The sequence below is a fragment of the Mustela nivalis genome (genome assembly GCF_964662115.1).
Source record: "Mustela nivalis genome assembly, chromosome: 20".
Classification (NCBI taxonomy): Eukaryota; Metazoa; Chordata; class Mammalia; order Carnivora; family Mustelidae; genus Mustela; species Mustela nivalis.
The window spans coordinates 15,218,357-15,244,215 of NC_139039.1; the positions used below are offsets into that span (position 1 = coordinate 15,218,357).

At 36.8% G+C, this 25,859-nt stretch overlaps 1 long non-coding RNA gene across 1 annotated transcript; it reads right to left on the bottom strand.

The window, feature by feature from the left end:
• Positions 1 to 21,320: 21,320 nt before the first annotated feature.
• LOC309855228 lies at positions 21,321 to 25,766 on the bottom strand. Its single transcript, XR_014306683.1, has 3 exons — positions 25,700 to 25,766; positions 24,638 to 24,766; positions 21,321 to 21,507 (listed from the first exon to the last, which is right to left on the bottom strand). It is a non-coding gene; the product is annotated as an uncharacterized lncRNA (long non-coding RNA).
• Positions 25,767 to 25,859: the final 93 nt, after the last annotated feature.

Genomic DNA, 25,859 nt, shown 5'->3' on the forward strand with positions numbered 1-25,859 from the left:
ACACAAGGTGGATGGAAGAGTGTGGAACCAAAGAGGGCTGTCTCAAGAGAAGATTCTCAAAGACCTGGTGCCCACTTAACTGTGAAAAAGATTTTTGTTGGTGGCATTAAAGAAGACACTGAAGAACATCATTTAAGAGATTATTTCGAACAGTATGGGAAAATCGAAATGATTGAGATCATGACTGACCGAGGCAGTGGCAAAAAGAGGGGTTTTGCTTTTGTAACATTTGATGACCATGGTTCTGTAGACAAGATTGTTCAAAAATACCATACTGTGAATGGCCACAACTGTGAAGTAAGGAAAGCGCTCTCTAAGCAAGAGATGGCTAGTGCTTCATCCAGCCAAAGAGGTCGAAGTGGTTCTGGAAACTTTGGTGGTGGTCGTGGAGGTGGTTTTGGTGGGAATGACAACTTTGGTCGCTGAGGAAACTTCAGTGGTCGAGGTGGCTTTGGTGGCAGTCGAGGTGGTGGTGGATATGGTGGCAGTGGGGATGGCTATAACGGATTTGGTAATGATGGTGGTTATGGAGGGAGGCGGCCCTGGTTACTTTGGAGGAAGCAGAGGCTATGGAAGTGGTGGACAGGGTTATGGAAACCAGGGCAGTGGCTATGGCGGGAGTGGCAGCTATGACAGCTATAACAACGGAGGAGGTGGAGGCGGCTACAGCGGTGGTTGTGGAAGCAACTTTGGAGATGGCGGAAGCTATATGATTTTGGCAATTACAACAATCAATCCTCAAATATTGGACCCATAAAAGGAGGCAATTTTGGAGGCAGAAGCTCTGGCCCTTATGGTGGTGGAGGCTAATACTTCGCCAAACCACGAAACCAAGGTGGCTATGGTGGTTCCAGCAGCAGCAGCAGCTATGGCAGTGGCAGAAGGTTTTAATTACTGTCAGGAAACAAAGCTTAGCAGGAGAGGAGAACCAGAGAAGTGACAGGGAAGCTACAGGTTACAACAGATTTGTGAACTCAGCCAAGCACAGTGGTGGCAGGGCCTAGCTGCTACAAAGAAGACATGTTTTAGACAATACTCATGTGTATGGGCAAAAAAACTCGAGGACTGTATTTGTGACTAATTGTATAACAGGTTATTTTAGTTTCTGTTCTGTGGAAAGTGTAAAGCATTCCAACAAAGGGTTTTAATGTAGATTTTTTTTTTTTTTGCACCCATGCTGTTGATTGCTAAATGTAATAGTCTGATCATGACGCTGAATAAATGTGTCTTTAAAAAAAATACTTTATTGCTAAAAAATGCTAACCATCCTCTGAGCTGTCAGCTATTCATAATCTTTTTGCTGGTGGAGAATCTTACCTCGATGTTGATGGCTGCTGAGTGATCAGGGTGGTGGTTGCTGGAGATGGGGGCAGTCATGACCAATTTCTTCAAATAAGACAATAATGAAGTTTGCCACATTGATTGTTTCTTCCTTTTTAAAAGGATTTCTCTGTAGCCTATGATGCTGTTGATAGCGTTTTACTCATGGTAGGACTTCTTTTGAATTCAGAGTCAGTCCTCTCAAACTCTGCCGCTGAATTTATGTAGTACCAACTAAGTTCATGGACTACTCTAAGTCATTCGTGGTCATTTCAGCAGTCTTCACAGCACTGGTAGATTCCAGCTCAGGAAACCATTTTCTTTGCTCAGCTATAAGGTGCAACTCCTCATCCATTAGTTTTATCATGAGATGGCAGCAGTTCAGTCCCATCTTCAGGCTCCATTTCTACTTCTAATGCACTTGCTGTTTCTACCACATCTGCAGGACTTGATCCATTGAAGTCTTAAACCCCTCAAAGTCATCCATGAGGGTTGGAACTAACTTCTTCCACACTCATGTGGATGTTGATATTTTGAGCTCTTGCCCGGAGTCATGGAAGTTGTTCATGGCCTCTACCATGGTGAATACTTTCTGGAAGGTTTCCAATTCACTTTGCCCAGATCCACCAGAGGAATCAGTACTATGGCAGGTATAGTCTTATGAAATACATTTCTTTAATTTTAAGAAGGTCAGAATTACTCCTCGATGCATAAGTTGCAGCCTGATGTAGTGTTAACAAGCATGAGAACAACATGAATCTCACTGTGCATCTCAGTTGGAGCGCTCGGATGACCAGATGCATGTCAATGAGCACAAATACATTGAAAGGAATCTTTTTTTCTGAATAGGTTTCAACCATGGGCTTAAATACACAGGAAATTATGTTATAAACAAATGTGTCATCACCCAGGCTTTGCTGTTTCACCTACAGAGCACAGGCAGAACAGATGTCATATAATTCTTAAGGGTCTTAGGATTTTTGGCATGGCCGGTGAACATTGGCTTCACCTTAAGGTCACCAGCTACATTAGCCCCTGGTAAGTGTCAGCCTGACCTTTGAAGCTTTGAAGCCTGCATTGATTTCTTTTCTCTAGCCAGGAAAGTCCTAGGTGGCGTGTTCTTCCAATAAAAAGACTGTTTTTGTCTACAGTACAAATCTGTTGTTTGGTGTCGCCACCTTCATTCATTATCCTAGCTAGATCCCTTGGTAACTCGCTGCAGCTTCTACATCAGCACCTGCTGCTTCACCTGGCACTTTAATGTCACAGAGATGGCGTCTTTCTTTAAACTTCAAAGTAGTCTTCTGCGGCTTCCTCCCCTCTCTCAGCCTTCATAGAACTGAAGAGAGAGAGAGCCTTGCTCTGGATTAGGTTTTGGCTTGTGGGGATGTTGTGGCTGGTTTCATCTTTTACCCAGACCACTCAAATTGTCTTCATATCAGCAATAAGTCTGTATTACTTTTTTATCATTAGTGTGTCCCCTGGAGTAGCTCTTTTAATTTTCTTCAAGTTGTCCCCTGTATTCACAGTTTGGCTGTTTGATGCAAGAGGCCTAGTTTTTGGCCTATTTCAGCTTTTGACATGCCTTCCTCACTGAATTCAATCATTTCTAACTTCTTTTTTTTTTATTTTTTTAAAGATTTTATTTAGGGGCACCTGGGTGGCTCTGTGGGTTAAGCCTCTCCCTTTGGCTCAGGTCATGATCCCAGCATCCTGGGATAGAGCCCCAAATCCTGGTCTCTGCTCGGCAGGGAGCCTCTTCCTCCTCTCTCTCTGCCTACTTGTGATCTTTGTCAAATAAATAAATAAATAAATAAATAAATAAATAAATAAATAAAATCTTTTAAAAAAATCATCGAAAAATTCAACCTTAAATTGTCTTCACACAAAGGAATGGCTCTAATCATATTTTTGACTAAAAACATAACTTTTTTTTTAAAGATTTTATTTGACAGACAGACTGTGAGAATTACCAAATGTGACACAAAGACCCCAAGTGAGCATATTCTGTTAGCGAAATGGTGCTGATAGGCTTGCTCAATGCAGGGTTGTCACAAATCTTCAATTTGCAAAAACAAAAACAAATATGGTATTTGAAACATAAGAGGTCAGATAAAGCAAAGCACAAGTAAAGTGAGGTATGATTGTAAATCAGAATAATAAAAACACTTGATTTAAAGTCTTAGTTGAACATGTAAGATCTTGATACTATTTGTATTTTGAAACATTTGATATAAACAGAAGAACAGGGGCGCCTGGGTGGCTCAGTGGGTTAAGCCGCTGCCTTTGGCTCAGGTCATGATCTCAGGGTCCTGGGATCGAGTCCCGCATCGGGCTCTCTGCTCAGCAGGGAGCCTGCTTCCTCCTCTCTCTCTCTCTGCCTGCCTCTCTGCCTACTTGTGATCTCTCTCTGTCAAATAAATAAATATCTTAAAAAAAAAAATAAACAGAAGAACATAGACAACTGTATTTTACCTATTAAAAGTACCATTTACCAGAGTGTTTTCTTCATTTTAGCATTACCTCTTTTAAAAACTTAAAAAAAAATTGTCACAGAATCATAGGTATCTCTGATACTACATTTAGTTTTGTTTGTTCTTAAGTAATGCAAAAATTTTTTCTGGTATTTGTGCTGTCTTCAGAAAATAGCTCTTTTTACTCAGTATTTCCAAGATTCTTCTGCTTTGTTTCATATAACAGGAGTTAATTCATTTTCTGCCAAATCATACTCTATGCAAAACATCTCAATACATTCATTCATTTTTCTATCAGTGGAGTTTCAGGGTGCTGGGTGTTTTTGTCAACAAAAATACTCCTTTGAACAATAATGCTGTGATGTTTTTATTCTTGTCTCCTAGGCAAGTATTCAAATTTATGAGATCCTGCCCTACTAGTTTCCAAGGTTGTTACAATTATTTCTTGTAAAAATTTGATCAGGTCTTAATTTTTTCCAAGCTAATGCTTATAAAATGGTATCTCATTGAGATCTTAAACGTATTTCCTGAAAAGCTAATGAGGGTAAGTTTTTTGTGCTTATTTGTAATTTGCTTTCTTTTTGAAATAACTTTGTCTTTTGCCCATCAATCTACACGTTTTTCTTTCTTTTTCATAGGTAGCTCTTTGGAATACCAATCTTCTGTCAGTTACATGTATCATATGTGTCTTCTCCTAGCTTATGGGTTATCTTTTCATGCTCTTTATAACGTCTTTTGATGTACTCAAGTATATAAGATAATTACAGTTATCAGTCTTGTCTTATGATTAGTACTTTTAGATCATATTAAAAACACTTCTTCACTGAAGAAGTTTCTAAAATGATTTTTCTAATTTTTCTTCTAAAGAATCTGAAGTTTTTTGTTTCGTATTAAAGTCTTGAATCCATCAGTAGTTTATTGTGGTATAAGGTATATAGAAGAGATCAGTCCATGCCCCCCATTAGATAACCTATTGTCCCAGCATTATCTTTTGAAAACTTGATCCATTCTTTAGTATCTGCAGTGTTACCACCACTTCCCTACTTCAATTTTTCATATATGTGTCATTCTATTTCTTGACTCTTTATTGAGTTTTTTTTTACCAGTATGTTAATTTTGGTATCTGTACCACAGTATCTTAATTGACCATAGCTTTGCAATATATCTTCATCTTTGGTAGGGAATGATTTCACAAATTCTCCTTCATCAGTATGTTGTTAATTCTTATGTGTTTGCTCTTCCATGTGAATTTTAGAATCCTTTTTCTCAAATAAGGTCAAAGAGGAACATGTATGATTTTGACTGAAATTAGATTGAATCTAGATTAATTTGGAGAGGGGATACTGTTGAGTATACTCCTTGGAACTTGATGATATTGATATTTCCTATCCATGAACATAGAATATCTTCATTTCTTTTATTTTTATTGTGTTTTAGGTTTTAATTCAATTTTTGAAGAGCTTGAGTGGTTACAAATATTTTCTTCTAGGGAGAAAATACATTTTTGTCTGCTGGGGTCCAGGGAACAACTCTGACCTAGAACCACTTCAGCCCCTTGAGGGGAGAGTGTAGTCCTTGGGCTCCCACTCACCTTTCTGCAGTTTTGCTGGCCCTAGATTGCTGTATTGGTAGCTGGACCTCTGAGAAAATTTTGATTTTATGTGAATAATAGTAATTATGACTCTGAAAGATGTTATATGTAGTGAAAAAGTCCATCAGAATATCTAGTCTGACATTCTGTCAAAAATCAGTGTCTCAAGGCTGACTGTTAGGAAACTAATTAGCATCATTCATGGCTCCCCGTTTCTACAAAAATAGTAATTTATGGATGTTGATCCTGATGGAAGGTGGCTGAGAAGCATTCTCTCGCTCTCTCTCTCTCTTTTTTTTTTTTTTTTTTTTTTTTTGGAGAATATGCTTATTTGAGGTACACAGTAATAGCTATCCTTTGAGATTGCCTCTGCCTTCTCTGGTTCTCTATACTTCTACTAATTAGAGAGTAGCAAAATGAGAATATTTCAATCCAAAAGCAATGTTTTGGGGAATGCTTAACATATGTAGGTACCAAATAAATTCCTATGATTATAGCTTCTCTTATTTATATACTTTTGCTAAAAGAATTTCTTACCAGTGGTTGTCAAATTCCAGTGAGGTCTGCACGTGACAGGCATGATCTAGGAATAACCAGCAAAACTATTAGTTGAGATCATGCTCCAACCTTTCCAAGTTGTCTGCTCTTCTTTGTTTATATAGACCTGAGCACTTCAGATTGCTCTCCATTTTTTCCCCCCTAGGAGTTTCTGTCACCCACCACCCTTGATTTAAGAACTGCCTAATTCACCTCTGTGTCAACCATCTAGCCTGATAAATTTTTACTGTACTTCCCTCATCAAAGGGAGGATGGGGTAGAGTACAACTTGTTCCTTTTCTTTTTTCTTTTTTTTTTTTTTAACTTTTTATTTTTTATAAACATATATTTTTATCCCCAGGGGTACAGGTCTGTGAATTACCAGGTTTACACACTTCACAGCACTCACCAAAGCACATACCCTCCCCAATGTCCATAGTCCCACCCCCTTCTCCCAAACCCCCTCCCCCCAGCAACCCTCAGTTTGTTTTGTGAACTTGTTCCTTTTCTACAGGATCTTGGATTTTATTCTGTTTAAATACAGATATGACATGACACTATCTACTAATTTGTAATACATATATAAACATATTTATGCTCAGAAAGCTTTTAGGGGGTATACCAAATAAGGTTAAGTATCCAACAGATATTTTTGGGAGCCAGACCTACAGGAATACATAGACTTAGACAGTAAATGTTTAATTCCATCTCATTCTAAATTCCATAAACATGGCTGGAAATTACTCAACACACTCATTAGGGAGTGAGCTCTACTTCAAGCCCAATTAACACTAATTCTTATGTTCTCTGTGACCTTGTACTTCATGTATATATAGTCTGGATTCTACACCATCTAATTTGCGAAGTAGTTCTCACCATTTATTCTTTCAAGTAACAAACATATATTGTGATTTGTGTGTGTATACTACTTTGGATATCAGGAATACAATAAAATGAAAGAGACCAGGTACCTGCCTTATAGGATCTCAGGTCTTTAGGAAAAGACAGACAGACCTAAGAATGTGCAAAGTGCTTTGAAAGCAAAGTGGTATGTACAAAATATCCAGCAGGAACAGAGTGATGAATTCTGCCTGACAGTCAAGAAAGACCCAACAGAAGAAATTGTATTTGAATCAGATGATAAAAGGAAAAAAAAAATGTGTAGGAGTTTTCTGGGAGGAGAACAACAGCATTTTAGGGAGAAGGAACACCATGATATAGTGGTTGTGAGACAGTGTGTTACAATGAGGGGAAAAAAAGCATGAGCTCATGTTCTGGCTCAAGACTTCTGGGTTTTGTTTGACAATCATTTTGTTTGGAGAGAATCATTTCTTTTTACCTATCTCAGAGGGCCATTGTAGTTTTTATTGAGATAAAAAGTACTTAGCACAGCAAATTGGCTCATAAAAATACTTCAAAAAGTGGTAGCTCTAACTTGTAAAGGCAAATAAATCACGATAAATCATCAAGAAATGAGTAGACTGATAATTGTCTTCAATATTTTCCAACAAAGTCCAAAATCTTCAGAGACCCATCTCTCATGACTAAATTACCATTACTGTTTGATGGATTCTAAAAAGGTATTTGAATAAATCAAAGAGTTTGAAGGTGAAGAGAAAAAATGTTCAGGCCAAGCTTACTTTTTCCTTTATAAATTTTAAAATACAACTTCTTACTTTAAGATAATGGTAAATTCACCTGCAGTTAAAAATAATACAAAGAGAGGTGTACTTAGGTGGCTCAGTCAGTTTAGCTTCTTCCTTGGCTCAGGTAATGATTCCAGGGTCCTGGGATCAGGTCTCATGTTGGGCACTCTCCTCAGCGGGGAACCTGCTTCTCCCTCTCCCTCTGCCTGTCACTCCCTCTACTTGTGCGTGCTCTCTCTCTCTGTTAAACAAACAAATAAATTAATTAATTAAAATATTTAAATAAAAAATACGAAGAGAACAATGTATTCTTTAGTTTCTTCTAATAATAACTTGCAAAACTGTAGTAAAATATGGCACCCAGGATATTGACATTGATACAGTTAAGATCATTCCACCATCACAGTGATCCTTCATGTTGCTCTTTGATAGCCCAAACTACTGCCCACCTGCCCCCATCCACCATTTAACCCCTGAAACCACTAATCTATTTCCCATTTCCATTAATTTCTCATTTCAACAGTGCTGTGGTAATGGAATCATACAGTATGTAACATTTTGGGGTTCCATTTTTACTCATCCTAATTCTCTAGATATTGATCCAGGTTGTTTCCATGTATCAGTAGTTCATCCCTTTTTATTGCTCAGTAGTAGTTTATTAGGTGGATATACCGCTGTTTATTCATCTATTGAGAGATATCTGAGTTATTTAATATTTGGGGTAAAATGAATAAAATTTTTGTGAATATTCATGTGCAGGTTATTGTGTAGATAGATCTGTCTTCACTTATCTGCATGAATATCCCAGGGTGCAATTTTGGGGTTGTGGGGTGTGTTTCTGTGTGTGTGATGAAATTGCCATACTGTTTTCTAGAGTGAATATATCATTTTACATTCTTATCAACAATGTATTGGTTGTCCAAAGTCTCTACATTTTTGCCAGTAGTTGATCTTCAAATGAAAAGTTTCTTCCATTCTAATACGTGTATAGTGAAATCTCATTGTGATTTTAATTTGCATATCCCTAAATATTAACTTGCTGAGCATCTTTTCATATGCCTATTTGCCCTCTGAATATCCTCTTCAGTAAAATGTATTATTGTGTCTTTTGCTCATTTTCAGGCTGGATTTTTGTTTTTTTATTGCTGAGTTTTGAGAGTTCTTTGTTTTATACAACATTCCTTTGTTGGACATGTAGCTTTTAAATATTTTTTCCCCACTTTGTAACTTATTTTTCATCCTCTTAGGGTCTTCTGCAAAAAAAAGTTATTTAATTTTGATAAGGTCTAATTTATCAATTTTCCCTTTTATGGACTCTGTTTTGATATCAAGTCTCAGAACACTTCGCTTAGTCCTAAATTCTGAAGATTTTCTTTTCTTTTTTCACAAAAGTTTATAGTTTTACTATCACATTTAAATGCATGATCCATTTTGATTTGGTTTTCTACAAAATGTCTCTTAGGTCAAGGTTCTCCCCCCTGCCCCCACCAATGCATGCCCAATTGCTCCATCATCATTGATGAAAAGGCTGTCTTTTATCCAGGTTATTTTTGCACCCTTGTCAAAAATCAGTTGGGCATATTTTTCTGGATCTCCTTCTAGGTTGGTTATTCCATCTGACCCATCTATATGTCTATCCCTTTACCAACAGAACCTAGTCTTTGTTACTCTAGCTACAGTTTTGAAATTGGGTGGATTGGTTCCTCCTACTTTATCTTTTCTTTTTTTTTCAAAATTGTTTTGCTTTTTGCTTTTCCATAGAAATTTTAGAATAATTTTGCCTCTGTGTACAAAAAGTTGTGCTGGAGTTTTGATAAGGATCTCTGTAAACTTATATATAAATCTAGGAAAAATTAACATCTTTATGATGTTGAATCTTTCAATCCATGAACACAAATGTTTCTCCACTTATTTAGATATTTTCAGATCTCTTTGTCAGCATTCTGTAGTTTTGAGCATGCAAGTTTTGTACCTGATTGGTCAGATTGACATCTAAGTATTTAATTTTTGAGTAATTGTAAATGGTGTTATATCTGTTTTTAAATTTGTGGTGTCCCTATGTTTGTTGCCAGTGTATGGAAATGTGACTGATTTCTCGTAAGTTTATCTTGTATCCTGTGACCTGGTCTAGTTCACCTATTCTGATAATTTTGTTTTTATACATTGCTTGTGATTTTCTATATAGAACAGAGCAAACAAGAGCAGGTTTGTTTCCTCTTTTCCAATCTATATGTCTTTTATTCTTTTTTTCCTGTTGTGCTGGCTAGAACTAGTACTATATTGAATACAGTGAAAGTAAGCTTGCTTACCTTGTTCCTGATCTTCCAGGAAAGCATTCTCTCTTTTAATATTGAACATAATGTTAGCTGTGTGTCATTATCAAGTTAAGAAAGTTTTCTTCTATTCCTGTTTTTTTTTTTTTAAGATTTTATTTATTTGCCAGAGAGAGAGAGAGAGAGAGCGCGAGAGCGAGAGCGAGCACAGGCAGGCCAAGTGGCAGCGGACGCAGAGGGAGAAGCAGGCTCCCCGCCGAGCAAGGAGCCCTATGTGGGACTTGATCCCAGGACACTGGGATCATGACCTGAGCCGAAGGCAGCTGCTTAACCAACTGAGCTCTCTATTCCTGTTTTTTGAGAATGTTTATAATGAGTGGGTGTTGATTAATACAAAATCCTTTTTTTTTCTCATTAGCTGAAACGTGATTTTTCTTCTTTAGCTTGTAATATGATAGAGTATATATCGATATATATTGATTTAATTTTGAATATTTTTAAAAGATTTTATTTATTTATTTGACAGAGAGCGAGAAACCACAAGTAGGCAGAGAGACAGATAGAGAGAAGGGAGGAAGCAGGCTCCCCACCAAGCAGAGTGTCCGATGCAGGGCTTGATCCCAGGACCCTGAGATGATGACTTAGGCCAAAGGCAGAGGCCTGATTCACTGAGCCACCCAGGTGCCTCTAAATTTTGAGTATTGAACCAGCCTTGGATCCCTGGAATAATCCCCCACAATAATCACAGTTTATAATTCAATTTCTATATTACTTAATTCTATTTGCTAATATTTTGTTCAGGATTTTTAGTTCTGAATTCATGAGGAATATTCATCTATAGTTTCAGGGTTTTTTTGTTTGTTTGTTTGTTTGTTTTTGTTAATTGGTCTAGTTTTGGTATGAATAATACTAATTTTACAAAATGAATTGTGTAGTATTTCCTCTTGTTCTTTTTTCCTGGAATAAATTCTGTGGAATTTGTGGAAATTGTTTTCTGATGTTTGATAGAATTCTCCAGTAAAACCATCTGGGCTTAAGGATTTATTTTTGGGGATGGAGAGTAAATTTACACATTCAATATCCTTAATAGTTGTAGGGTATTTAAATTATGTCGTATTCAGTGTTGAGGTAGTTTGTATTTTGTTTAAGGATTTGGTCCATTTTGTCTACATTGTCAAATTTATGTTTATAGGACAGTTCGTAATAGCCTCATTCTTTTGATGTCTGTAAAGGGCCTATAGCAATATTCCATGTTCCTCTCTTGATAATAATTTGCCTCTTCTATTTTTGTCTTTGCCAGTCTTTCTAGAGGCTTTTCAGTTTAAGGGTCTTTTCAAAGTACCAGCTCTTTATTTCATTAATTTTTTTGTTATTTTCTGTTTTCAATTTAGACGATTTCTGCTCTTTCTTCAGTTTGCTTTAGGTTTATTTTGCTCTTTTTCTGGATTCTCCACTCTCCAAACTCAGGATTTTTAATTTGAGGCTTCTTCTCTTTACTATCATAAACACTAATGCTATAGATTTCCCTCTCTGCACTTATTTGTGTCTCATAAATTTGAGTATGTTGTATTTTCAATCTGTTATTGATTTCTACTTTGACTGTGCTATGGTCATAAAATATATAATTTAAATTATTTTAAATGTGTTGGTTTATCTTGCAGCCAAAGATATGGCTATCTTGGTAAATGTTATGTGGTCACTTAAAAGCAAATGTGTAGGGGTACCTGGATGGTGCCAGTCTATTAAGCATCCAACTCTTGATTTTGGCTTAGATCATGATCTCAGTGTCCTGGGATTGAGGCCCTGATGGACTCCATGCTCAGTGGGAAGTCTGCTTGAGGATTCTCTTCCTGTCTCTCCTTTCTTTCTCTCTCTCAAATAAATCTTTAAGAAGAATATATACAAAGAATGTGTATCTTGATGTTGTTGAGAGTAGTGTTCTATAAATATAATTATATGCTTTTAATTGATGGTATCATCAAGCTCTATTTTTTTTTTTTGCTGCTTTTCTGTCTAGTTCTATTAAATTTTTTCTGTTAATTCTTCTGAGAGGTGTGTTGAAGTCTCCCATCTGTAATCATAGGTTCCTCCTTTTTTCCATTCAGTTTTATTAGTTTTGCATCATGTATTTTGCAGCACTATTGTTTGGTGTGTACACATTTAGTATTGCTGTGTCTTCTTGCTGGAGGACATTATAATTTATCATTATAAAATGTCCTTCTCTATGTATGGTAAATTAATTTGCCTGAAGTCTACTTTATTTAATATTAATATAGCCAGTTCATTTTTCCTTTGGCTCGTGTTCACATGGTATATCGTTCTCTATCTTTTTACTTAAACCTGTTTACATTAAATTTGAAGTGAATTTCTTGTAAAAAATGTATGTGGGACCATATTTTTTTGATCCACTCTGCCAATCTCTTTCAACTGGTGAATTTAAGCCATTTATATTTAATGTAATTATTTTTTTCCATTTTAGATATCATGTTAAGATATGTTAATATGATATAGAACATGGTACTTTTTTAGTCTTTTCTACATCTCCCCTATCTGCCTGTATACTTTCCATACCCTTATCTTGCTAATACTTCATAATTTTTGGATTGATCAATATTCAGGGTTTACCTACTTAGAACTTTGTAACTGGTATTTATAAATGAGGTATGGAGTAAGCTATGATCATTCCTTTTTGTACATTTTTTGTTTTCTTGTAATTTTTTTTGTTTTGTTTTTCTTGGGCTTACTTACTTGACCTGGTTTACTTCCAAACTCGAAATATTTTTAGCCTAAAAATTTTTTTAGCCTTGAAATACTCTTAGTCATATCTTGCATGTCTGAAAAATGGCTTTTTCTACTCCCTTCACTCTGTATATACTTGATTGATATGGACTAAATATAAAATTTTATATATAATTTAATTTTCCTCCAGAGTTTTCAAGGTATTTTTTCATTATATCTTAGTTCATAGTACTACAATTGAGATACCAGAAGCCACTCTGATTCTTGATGTGACCTATACTTCTCTCTAAACCTGTCAGATCCTCCAATGTTCCTTAGTATTCAGAAATTTCTTAGAGATATTTTTGATGTGAGTCTTTTCATTTTTTTGTCCTGGGCATATATTGGGTTCTTTGAATCTGGAAACTCATGTTTTTCTGCTTTGAATGCCCCCCCGACCCCCGGTAATTCCAGTATAATTAGCATACAATATTATATTCGTTTTAGGTGTGTTACATAGTGATCCAACCATACTATACATTACTCAGTGCTCCTATATCACTCATTTCCCCCATCCACCTCCCCTCTGGTAACCATCAGTTTGTTCTCTATAGTTAAGAATCTGTTTCTTGGTTTGTCTCTTTTTTTCCCCCTTTGCTCCTTTGTTTTGTTTTTTAAATTCGATGTATGAGTGAAATCAGAGTATTTGTTTACTTTTACTGACTTATTTTACTTAACATTATGCTAACTAGCTACATCCATGTTGTTGCAAATGGCAAGCTTTCATTTTTATGGCCAAGTAATATTTCATTCTATATGTAAATCACATCTTCTTTACCATCAAGGGACTCTTGGGTTGCTTACCATAATTTGGCTTTTGTAAATAATGTTATATTAAGCAGAGTGGTGCATATATCTTTTTGAATTAGTGTTTTCATATCCTCTGGGTAAATACCCAGGAGTGGAATTACTGGATCATATGTAATTCTCTTTTTAATTTTTTGAGGAAACTCCATACTGTTTTCTACAATGGCTGCATCTGTTTGCATTCCCACCAACAGTACATGAGGGGTCTTTTTGCCCTACATCCTTGCCAACACCTGTTCCTTGTGTTTTTAATTTTAGCCATTCTTGACAGATCTGAGATTATAACTCAGGCGGGTTTTGATTTGTATTTCCCTGATGACTAGTGACATTCAGCATCTTTTCATGTGTCTTTTGGCCATCTGGATGTCTTTTTGGAAAAATGTCTGTTCATGTCTTTTAATTGGATTATTTGTGTTTTCTGGCCTTGAGTTGTAGTTCTTTATATATTTTGAATACTAACCTTTACAGAATATGTCATTTGCCAATATCTACTCAGTAGGTTTCCTTTTAGTTTGTTGTTTCACTTGCTGTGCAGAAGCTTTTTATTTAGATGTGGTCCCCATAGTTTATTTTTGCGTTTGTTTCTCTAGCCTTAAGATATATATTTAGAAAAATGTTGCTACAGCTGATGCTAGAGAAATTACTGCCTCTGCTCTCTTCCAGAATTTATATGGTTTCAGGTCACACATTCAGGCCTTTAATTCATTTTGAGTTTTTTTTTTTTTTTTTTTTGTATGGTGTAGGAAAGTGGTCCAGTTTCTTTCTTTTGCATGTAGCTGTCCAGTTTTCCCAACACAATTTGTTGAAGAAATCTCTTTTTCTGATTGCATATTTTTGTCTCCTTTGAAGATTAATTGAGCATGTAATTATAGGTTTATTTCTGAGCTTTTCATTCTGTTCTCTTGATCTGTGTGTCTATTTTCTGTGCCAATACCATACTATTTTGATTACTATATCTTTGTAGTTTATCTTCAAATCTGGGATTGTGATGCCTCCAGTTTTGTTCTTCTTCTTCAACATTTCTTTGGCTATTCAGAGTTTTCTGTGGTTCCATACAAATTTTAGTAGTATTTGTTCTAGTTGTGGGAAAAATTCTGTTGGTGTCTTGATAGGGATAAAGTTTGTGTGTTTTGTATTAAATTTGTGTATTTTGGGTAGTATGGACATTTAAAGAATTTTTTTATTTTATTAACATATAATGTATTATTAGCCCCAGGCGTACAGGTCTGTGAATCACCAGGTTTACACACTTCACAGCACTCACCATAGCACATACCCTCCTCAATGTCCATAACCCCACCCTCCACTCATGACCCCTCTCCCCCTGGCAACCCTTAGTTTGCTTTGTGAGATTGAGTCTCTTGTGGTTTACCCCCTTCCCAATCCCATCTTGTTTCATTTCTTCCTTCCCTACTCCCCAAAACCCCAACTTTGCCTCTCAACTTCCTTGTATAAGGGAGATCATATTAGTACGGACATTTTAACAGTATTTCTTCTCCCAATCTATGAGCATGGAATATCTTCCCATTTGTTTGTGTCATCTTCAGTTTGTTTCACAAGTGTTTTCAGAGTACAGGTCTTTTTCACTTCCTTGATTAAGTTTATTCCTAAGTATTTTATTGTTTTTGGTATAATTATAAATGGAGCTGTTTCCTTAATTTCTCTTCCGGCTACTTCATTAATAATGTATAAAAATGCAGTAGATTCCTGTATATTGATTTTATATCCTGTGACTTTACTGAATTAACTTATCAGTTTTGGGTTTTTGGTGGAGTCTTTGGGGTTTTCTATCTATAGTATGTCATCTTTAAATAGTGAAAGTTTTACTCCTTCCTAGCAACTTTGGGTGCATCCCCCGCTCCGTGCAACCGCTGATTGCTTTGGCTAGGTCTTTTAATACAGTGTTGAGTAAAAATGGTGAGAATGAGCATGCTTGTCTTTTTCCTAATCCTTGGGGGAAAGCTCTCACATTTTCACCACTGAGTATGATGTTAGTAGTGGCTTTTTCATATACAGATTTTATTATGTTGAGGTATATTCTCTGAATCTAGTTGGTTGAGGGTTTTTATCATGAATGGATATTGTACTTTGTGAAATGCTTTTTTTGTATCTATTGAAATAATCATATGTTTCATATCCTTTTTCTTATTAATGTGATGTATTGATTTGAGGTTACCTTAGCTTTATTTATAATATCATGCATATACTGCTCTATATTAAGTTTGAATGCATTGTAAAATCACTAAATTTTAATTCCTTTCCTCCCCACCCTCATTTTAGGTATACAGTGTCATACTTTCTCTCCTTTTATTTTGAGACTCCTTTATATATTTTTATACTTATAATAAACTTAATTTTACTGCTTTTGTGCTTCCTGGTTTTCTTACTCCTACTTGTGTCAGGAGTAAGTAACAGGAACAAGTCACAGAGTCCCCTTTGACATTTCTTTAAGGCAGGTATAGTGGTGATGCATTCCTTTAACTTTTGTCTGGGAAATGCTTTCTCTGTCTTTCTATTCTGAATAATAGCCTTGCTGGATAGAGTATTCTTGGTTTCAGATTTTTTTTTCTTTCAGCATTTTGAATATCATGCCACTCCTTTTTGGCCCGTAGAGTTTCTGCAGTTTTATGAGGTTTTTCTTTTATATAACTATTTTCTTTTCTCTTGTTGCATTTAAAATTCTCTCTTTATTACAGTTTTTTGTCATTTTAATTATTGTGTATCTTGGTGTGGTCCTCTCTGGGTTGATTTTATTGGGGGACTCTCTGTTGCTCTTGGATCTGGATTTCTATTTCCTTCTCCAGATTTGGATCTGGATTTCTATTTCCTTCTCCAGATTTGGTAGTTTTCAGCTACCATCTTCAAATAAAATTTCAGGTCCCCTTTTCTCTTTTTTCCTTCTGGGTCCCTATAATTTGACTGTTGTTACCCCTGATGGTGTCACTGAGTTCACTTAGTGTACTTTCTTTTTTTTTTTTTTTTCCTATTGTTATTATTATTTTTTTTTTCCTCTCCCTTCCAGCTTCTATTACTCTGTCCTCCAGGTGACTCAACCATTCTTCTGCTTCTTCAAGTCTATTTATTTCATGTAAGGTATTTTAAAATTTCAGTTATTATTGAGTTACTCATCTCTAATTTGTTCTTTTTATGTTCTCTGTGTTCACACTGTGCTGGTTTCCTCTGGCGTCCCTGTGTCTAGGCTGGGAGTAGAGGAGGGAAACGATGCTTGCCACCTCCTTTGTTCCTGGAGACGTCTCCCTAAGATCGATGCCCCTCTAACACATGCTCCGAGATGAGTAAACAAATCTCCCTCAGGCATATCCCAGGAGTTTTTCAAACAGCTGATTCTAACAGTATCTGTGTTTCGGCAGAGCTGTTTGTTATGTTGTCTCTTTAAGGGCAGGGACTCAGTTTCCCTTCTCCTTCAGGCTCTTCTAGAGCCAAGCCCACTGATTTTTAAAGTTCGACGTGTTAAGCCCTACTGATTGTAAGAACTTGGAAGACAAGACTCTCTGGTTTTCAAAGATAAATGTTGTGGGGGTTTCTTTTTCTCAGCATGGGTCCCCAATGCCTGAGTACCTGGGGTAGGGTCTGCTGCTCTCCCCTCTCCCTTCCCACAGTGTTCCTTCCTTCCATGGACACTCCTGTGGGTCCATTTGGCTCCTGACCACATCTCTGCCCTTTATGCCATCCTTGATGTGGCCACCTCTCTACAGTTAACTGTGGAGAGTCTGTTCTTCCAGACTTCAGGTCATGTTCTGTGTTATTTTCACTGATTTGGGTGTTACCCACGTATATCCATAGGTCAAAGGGAATTTAGGTGATTCTCCTACTCTGCTAACTTTCCCAAAAGTCCTTTGGAATTAAAAAGAAAGAAAGAAAGAAAGAAAGATAGCCAAAATTTCCCCTTTAATGTCTCTGTTCTCTTTTTGGAATTCTTGTTATTCAGATGATATAACTCCTGAACTGATCCTTTAATTTTTTATATCCCTTCTTTTTCTCATTTATTATTCTTTCTATTCTATGTGACATTTCATCAGTTTTACTTTTAATATCTATTGTTTTCATTTATACCATAACCTTCTTAAGTTCTAAGATCATTTTTTTGTTATGAAGTTCCCATCTTTTTGCTGCACTGTCTTCTCAGTTGAAGCATTTAACGCTTTTCCTTATCATTTTGAAGATATAACTAAGTTAATTTTTTAGATTTTATTTTTCTGCATAATTTCTATTTTTTCTAAGTTGCTTATTATCTGTTTATTTCCTTTGTTTTTGTCTTTTTCTTTCCTGCTGGCAGCCTTCTTCAGATGTCACGAGTTTTCTGATCATATGTGGGTGAAAGACCAAACATACAGTGGCAGTTCTTAATTTATCATTGAGACTGCAGGGTGACCAAGCTAGAAACGTTTTCTGGGAAACTCTAGTGTTGGAAATAATCAGAGTGGCATTTTTCTCTTGGACTAGGCCTGCTTCTTAGAGAAGATTCTTCCCATCTTCTACCTGCAAATAAAGTGTGGAAGCTGAGTAGGGAAAGAAGCATGGAGGGGATTAGCAGTCAGTGTGTATGTACTCAATTGTTTGCTTTTCAATTTTTTCATGCCTCAGCTGTGCCTTCTGTTTTTCAAGACAGTGGCCCCCCACTTTACTCTCATTATTTTGCCTTTTATGGTAGTAAAGAGGGAAAATTGTCCTGTGGTGCCAACTAGGGAAAGGGAGCTAGGCTTCTCAGTAGAAAGCTTTCAGAAATTTCTTCCTTCTATGTTTGTTACTCTTCACTCCTACTTGCAGAGGTACCTGGTGCCACCTATTTCTGAGTCTCTTAAAAATTCTCTGGTTTATTAGTACTTTTAAAATTCTTTGGTTTTATATTAATGTTTAGCTTTAGCTTTCTGCTGGTTTATAATTTGAATTTCTTAGGCTTCCTAAGTTGATAGTATTTGATAGTATTTCTGTGGTTTGGGGTAGCAAATGTAGATGTTTGGGTTCAGTCCTCCATAATTATGGAATTGTATATTCTAAAGCTTTTCTTTGGTGATGCGTAGGATTGGAAGATGGAGAGAAGATCCTAAAATTTGGTAGGAGAAAAAGAAGGGACAATGTACACTGAGTTTGGGGGAATTGTGAGAAAATGAGGGAAGATGCCGAGATAGCCAAGATGCCGAGATAGCCAAGATACATGGAGAAAGTTGGTTACATCTGTGACCTCTGTTTAGATGCTTATACTTTGTCAGGTATTTTTTAAAAAAATCATGTTTAATGACCTCCAGAATTGCCTCAATATTTTTACTTGGGTATTGAGTTGGGGACAGAGGAGCTATCAGTAATAGTCACCTACCCCAGCTAAGGTTCACTTCTTGGTGTCTCCGTGCCCTAGAAGACCATCTCCATGTCCCATCACCAGGAATAGCCACCAAAACAGAAAAAAGACCAACCCAAGTGTTAGCCTAACATTGCAGTGCACCAAGCTCCTTTAATCCTGATTGTTTATCCCTTTGAAGAAAAATTACCCCAATATTCTTTTTCTCTTTCTGAATCTGGTGTGTGTTTGGAGAAGAGTAGTATTTTAGTGAAACTGTTTAAAAAGGTCCTATTTGCTTTACTTGAGATATGCAATAGACAACTTCTCTTTCTAACTTCAAGTCCATTATGGAACAGGAGGCATATTAATTACTGAAATGAATTAAATATAATCAATTTCTTCAATTTGGATTATTTGCAATTTTGGTTCATTGGTGTTCTGGGAGTAGGAAATAAAATAATGACTAGGTAAATTGACTTTCATCTTACATTTTGCATCAGTAAATGATTGGGTTGACATTAAATGTCACTACACTAAGATACATCATTGAGACAATCTGTCATTTCAGAATTTGAAAGCAAGTTAATTTCCAATGACCTATACTGAAAACCCTACTCATGTCAACATTTGGTGAGCTAAATGCAAATTAACTGGGAGCATATGGACAAAATTTCCCTTGAATCAGGCACAGATTTAAAAATGAGAATTTGTATACTTGAGAAAATATCAAGTACAGGTACTCTACAAAATATTTTAAATAAGTTAAATTATTTAATAAAAGCCACACTGCCACTGAAGACAACGCCATGATTTCCTATGACTTAATATTGATAGGATAGAAATTTGTGAACTTTATTAAATATGTGTCAGGTAAACCATTTGGAAACATTCAAGAGAGCAAATAGGGGCGCCTGGGTGGCTCAGTGGGTTAAAGCCTCTGCCTTTGGCTCAGGTCATGGTCCTGAGGTCCTGGGACCCGAGCCCCACATCAGGCTCTCTGCTTGGCAGGGAACCTGCTTCCTCCTCTCTCTCTGCCTGCCTCTCTACCTATTTGTGATCTCTCTCTCTCTGTCAAATAAATAAATTTTTAAAAATCTAAAATAAATAAATAAATAGAGAGAGAGAGAGAATAGAGATTGAAAGAGAATCTGAGCTACTTGATTATGTAGGAAAGTCAAGGGTGCAGAGTTTCATGAACATGGCCAGGTGTCCGAACTTTATTAGAATGAGAATTTGGGGTCTTTGATTCTTTCCAGGACACAGGTAGAAAGTTCCACGGAACAAGGAGACCTGCCCATGTTCATTTAAATAGTACAGATCTGTCACTGGCCCTTTAAGGGAAGGCAGTCTTTTCCGTGAAGTGAGCACAGAAAGGCAGGTTGAGAGCCACAGCATTAGCCCAAGCTATTCACCCAAGAGCTTATTCTCTTGTTTCTCAACCCCTTATACTTTGTGTCTCTGTCATTTTGTTTCTGGCCTTTTACTACCTCTCGGTTTTAGAGATCCATTTGAATATAGTGAGCTTACCATATTTAAATTCAGTGTAATATTTCAGCTCTTGCCCCCATTCTGTGTGAATTTAGTGGATTAAAAAACAATAAGCTCTCAAAGTTTGTGAAAAGCTGACTTTTTAAAAAAAAATTGTTATGTTAGTCACCATACACTTTTACTACGTTAAAATGCATAGATTTTATGCCACGTTGATCAGCCTGGGGTGGTGTAGGCAAAGGAATTCCCAGGATTTTTAAGCCCACATAGTGTGTGTCTGGGCACTTAGGCATAGTGGGTGAACTAACTGATGGGAACTATCAGAAGGGTCATCATTGCAATAGATGCGACACCATTTTCAGTCCATTATAGCCCCTGTTTTGATGCCAGGTTATGTATAATTTGTGCTCCTAATAACTGGTATAAAAGGAAACAGCTGCAGTCATAAACATGAGCAATCATGATTTTGTGACTCCTATATGTAGGTATTTAGCCATTTTATTTTGTTCCTCCTTCAAAATTAATCTTCACAGGTTAATACCTCATTATACCCCTAGATTTTAACATCCACAGTTGGAGAGAGAGAGGTTTTCTTTTCTTCTACCATCCCACTGCCTTATGAAAATTTCATTGCCTCCCCAGCAGATTCTCCTGATCCATGAGAACAATTTAAACAAGTAAACTAGCAGGCCACCTGGATAGGATGGAAAATTCCCAAAATTCTTGCCAGAGAAAGCCCGAGGGAATGAGACTGCCTGGGCCTTCCCACATCTGTCAGGGCACATGTTCTTTCTTCCACCAGTAATGCTATTCCCTACCCTTCCAGGAAAACCTCTAACTGTAATTCAAACCAGCACAAATTTTAACACTTCAATTAAAATTTCCCAGGGGCACAATTATGCATTCACGTCTCCGTATTCCTATCCCTTTTGCACATAATATTTATCCTGTGTTTCATACTTACCTTTTCAGCTGTCTTATTTCCCACCAGACCATGGTGTCCAATGGAGAAGGGACTTTGGTTAGCCTTCTTTATACAGTGACAAACATATCATAGGCCTTTGAAAATATCAGACACGTAAACATGGAACATATAGTTGATTATTATTTCCCCAGAATCCTACACAAAAACAGGCTCCAAAGCACAAAGTAGGTAACACAGATTTTCTTGATTCACTGAAAAAATATCGGTGCTGGGTATTGTCAATTTAAATATGTGTCCCTTATAAAAGTATGATTGCATATTTCCAGGATATCAGAGACCCCAGCACTAGCTTGGTTGTCAGTTTCCCCCCTGTTTTTAGGAAAGAAAAATGAAGGAGTTAAAAGATTGATTCTGGTCCTATCTCTAACATGAAGATAACTTGGACATAAGCACACAGTAAGAGTAAGTGGAATATAAATAGGAAAAGTTGCATCTGTTTCTTCTTACCTCCGGTACTCAAGTTTTATTACAATAGAATCGAATATTATTTTGGCTATGAGATTTTCATATATTAAGACCAGTCTTTACAGATGGACATCATTTTTAAGATTACAGCAGCATTTAGTAATATTAATGCATTTTACTCAAGGACTAGGTAAAATAAGGGGGAGTTACTACAGAAGGAGTTCATTATAAAAGAACTATGGTTAATCACACTATCCTTTCTGATACTTCTGAAGCATTCTTTTTTTAATAGATACACATTCAGATATGCCAAATAACTGACTGTATTTTATACAAGTTGTTTTGACTCTAAGGGGATTTGATTGGATTAAAAGATGATTATGCTGGAAAATGTGACTTTTTTCTCTAAGTATCATGAAGACTTACTTAAATTTATTTTTTATTTATTTCGGTATGGAGCAATGGTGATTTTGATATTTAGCTGCATTTACATCCAAACAGGCTGGAATTTAAATGGTTGAACCTTGATAGCGCTTGATGTTCTGAAAATAACAGCTGGCTGTTTTTATTTCAAATAAAATTTCAAAATTTTATTTCCTATTCCAGTTGACTTCTCTTTATTTTTAGGAAAGAAAGGGTTATTAGCAGCAGGTGTCTAAAACATTTCACCCTCTTTGTGAACACCAGAAGCACACTTGGCCCTAAGCAGAACCTCTTAAAACCATGAACTGTTCAATCGGGGTCTCTCAGGGGTTGCTATGTACCAATTACTCATCTAGAAATGCTTTTAGCAGGATACTCTTGGTCTGTCTACAAAAGATTGTTTATTATCAATAAACCTGCAATTCGTGGGCAGGTGCTGCATTGACAAATGAACATTGGAACCAGAAAGAGCTACATGATACAGAAGATAAATAAGCTAAGAGGGCCCTAAACTCCGTGGCAGCTTTTTGCTAACCTATCCCCCACACGGTTCCCTCCCAGACATCAAAACCCATCCTGGAGGAAACAGGAAGCTCTGACAGGTTTGGGAATCCCTGGATGCTGATATTACATGTTATTGATCTTGTATATTTTTTATTTACTAATCATCAATAGCAGTCTTTGCCAGGTAAGATAAATACTTCATGTGAATCTGACAACTTAGGCCTTAATGTTCACTCACATTAAAAATCATCGAAGGGGCACCTGGGTGGTTCAGTGGGTTGAGCCTCTGCCTTCAGTTCAGGTCATAATCCCCGGTCCTGGGATCGAGCCCCGCATTTGGGGGGGGGGGGTGTCGCTGCTCAGCGGGGAGCCTGCTTCCTCCCCCCCCCCCCCGCCTCTCTGCCTACTTGTGATCTCTGTCAAATAGATAAATAAAATCTTTCTAAAAAAATCATTGAAAAATTCAACCCTAAATTGTCTTCTCACAATTTAATAATATTGTGAGAAGACCATTTTTGTGACTAAAAACTTATAACTTTAGATTACTCTCTTTTCTGGTGTTTGGACCCAGAAGTTGGGGAGCTGGCTCTCTGCTCTTAATTTGATTCTCCTCTTATGTTAGTAAGCATGTAGGACATTCCACTGGAACAAATACTCTACATTTATTAGTAAAGATATCTGCTCATTCTGGGACTTGTCTGACAACAGTAATGATCTCATTAGTTATTTTAATAGTTTAAATAGTGCCTTGGAGAGTAAGAAGATCTGCCATTAAGGGAAGAAAAAGCACAGCTGAGTTGCCTCATTAATGAATTGAGCCACTCATTAGCTAATCTTTTCCCAAGTCTCTAATGATGTCCTGGTTAATGGCCACTGGAAATACAGAAGTACTTTAATAGAGGGTTCTCAATCTAAAACCTTTGCAGCTGTGACATGGATTACTTTATACATAATAATAATAACAATAAGAGCCTCCAAGTTTTATAGAGTGCTTACTATATGCCAGGCATACATGAGGTTAGAGGATACCTGAGAAGACAATTTGGCCACCCAGTAACTCCAGGTATATACAACTTTATTAAATTGGTTCAATTGACCTAATTGATCAGTGGTTCAGAATTGCACAGATGGTAAATTACAGGTGAATCTTGAAGGTTCATGTCTTATAAGAAAATGTATTTTGCATCTTGACATTGTGGAGAAGAAAATTCCTTTCTCCTGAGCAGCATAAATCTATGTCCTGTCATAGTAGAGGAGTAGGTTTTGTTGTATTTTCTCTCCTATATCGTCCTACTTGTATTTAAAGGCAGTTAAAAAAAAAAAAGGAACAATGAATATTTATCTGCTGAATGGAGGACACAGTACTTGGGTGATATGGAAGAAAGAGAGAATGTTCCTGAGTCTTTTGAAGTTAAAGTCTCTGATGTCTTGGCAGTTGATTCAGGACACCTAGGTTCTCAAAAAATCCTGAGCAGGACAGCGTGTCAGAGAACTGAACCCCTAGTAGTATCTGGTACATACTCATATTTATACCCAAGAGCATAGGTGTGGGGATTCAGAAAACCTGTACCCACATTCCACCTCTGCTTTTACTAACTGTAGGACTTTGCCCAAGTGATTAAATCTTCCAAGATGTTCCTTTCCTCATCTCTCCAAATAGAGATAATGCACCAGTAATGATTTAATAATGTAGATATTAACCAATACATAGTAGCAGGTGTTACTTTTATGTTTATTGTTAATAACAGAGGTATCACTTGGGACAGTTGATCCTCATGATATTATGCCTTAGTTTTCACTGCCCAAGATTTCAGTACTTCTCCTGTCAACCTTGACTTGAACCCTGCTCCAAATCTGTTTATGCCTTAAACTTCCCACCCAGTGGCTAGACCCTGCTTGCTTTATGTTCTCCTCACCAGTAACATTACCTTCTCCATCCTCCCTGGCTCCAGTCCGCGTGTTGTACTTCTTTCATAGTCAAAATGCTGCTGCTGCCCACTTGTTTTGAGTATGAGCCAACACAGTAACTTTCTTTTCAATCCCTGCCCCACTTCACAGCTGGACACCCTTAGATCTCAGAAATAGCTTCAACTGCGGCTAAGCCTACCTTTTGTACCGTGAATCATTCAGCTGTACTGTTAAGGGTAGCCATTGTATGAAGCTGTGTTTTCCAGGCTCCTTCCCCAGCTTCTGCTTCTGTCGCTTCCCAGTTGCCTTAGGTGCCAGCATGCCTCACCTGTGAACATTCTAGGGATTAGGACATACACAGAAAAAGGAACTCACGGCAACCTCAGCATACAATTTACTTGTCACCGTAATCTTAACTTCTACTTTCTACTCCTAAAATACTTGGGCAACTGACATAAAACTTACTATTTTACTATTTCTGTATCAGCACAGTCCTATTAATAATTAACACCTGTGTTTTATCTTACTTTATATTGGCATGCTGATGTGGAGACCAGGAATGTGACTAAATGGGAGATAGAAGTGTGTCTCAGAATCCTTATCCAAGTTTATGAGTCTATATGAAAAGTACAGAATTATATTTTAGCATTACTAAAACAATAAAAGTCATTAATAACATTCAGTATTGTTTCAGCAGGAGTTCTAGATATGTTTCTGAGATAAAGCAGAAATCCTAATCCATTCCCTACAACCCACTCATCCCCCAGATTCTTCATGCTTCTCAACAGGTTCTATTTTGATTCTGGTTAGCAAGCTTACACATTTGGAGGTATTCATATATTATTTTAGCAGAGGATACAAATAAACAGCAGTTTTGAAGATTGCATTGCATTGTTTTGAAGCTAGCCAAACATGATTGCTCATATAAACATCTTTTTGGTTTTCTGTTTTTTACAAAATTTATTATTATTAAAAAGGCTATATTTAGAGCAGTTTTAGGTTCATAGAAAAATAGAAGGGAAGGTACTGAGATTTTCTATATACTGATTGCCCTTATACATGAATAACCTTCCCTATCATCAACAAGTACCCCCACCAGAGTGGTACTTATGTGACAACTGATAAGCCTACACTGATGAATCAGAATCATCCCTGGTTTATATTATATTATATCTCTTGGTGATGTATATTCTATGGGTTTAGACAAATGGATAATGATGTGGATCTATCATTATAATAACATACAGAGTATATTCACCACCTGAAAATCTTCTTTGCTCTGCCTATTAATTCCTCTTACCACCTTCAACCCCTGGCAACCACGGAACTTTTTCTGATTACATAATTTTGCCTTTTTCAGAACATTCCATCATTGGAATCTTACAGTCTTCAGTTCCCTCCCCGCCCCCCAGATTGGCTTC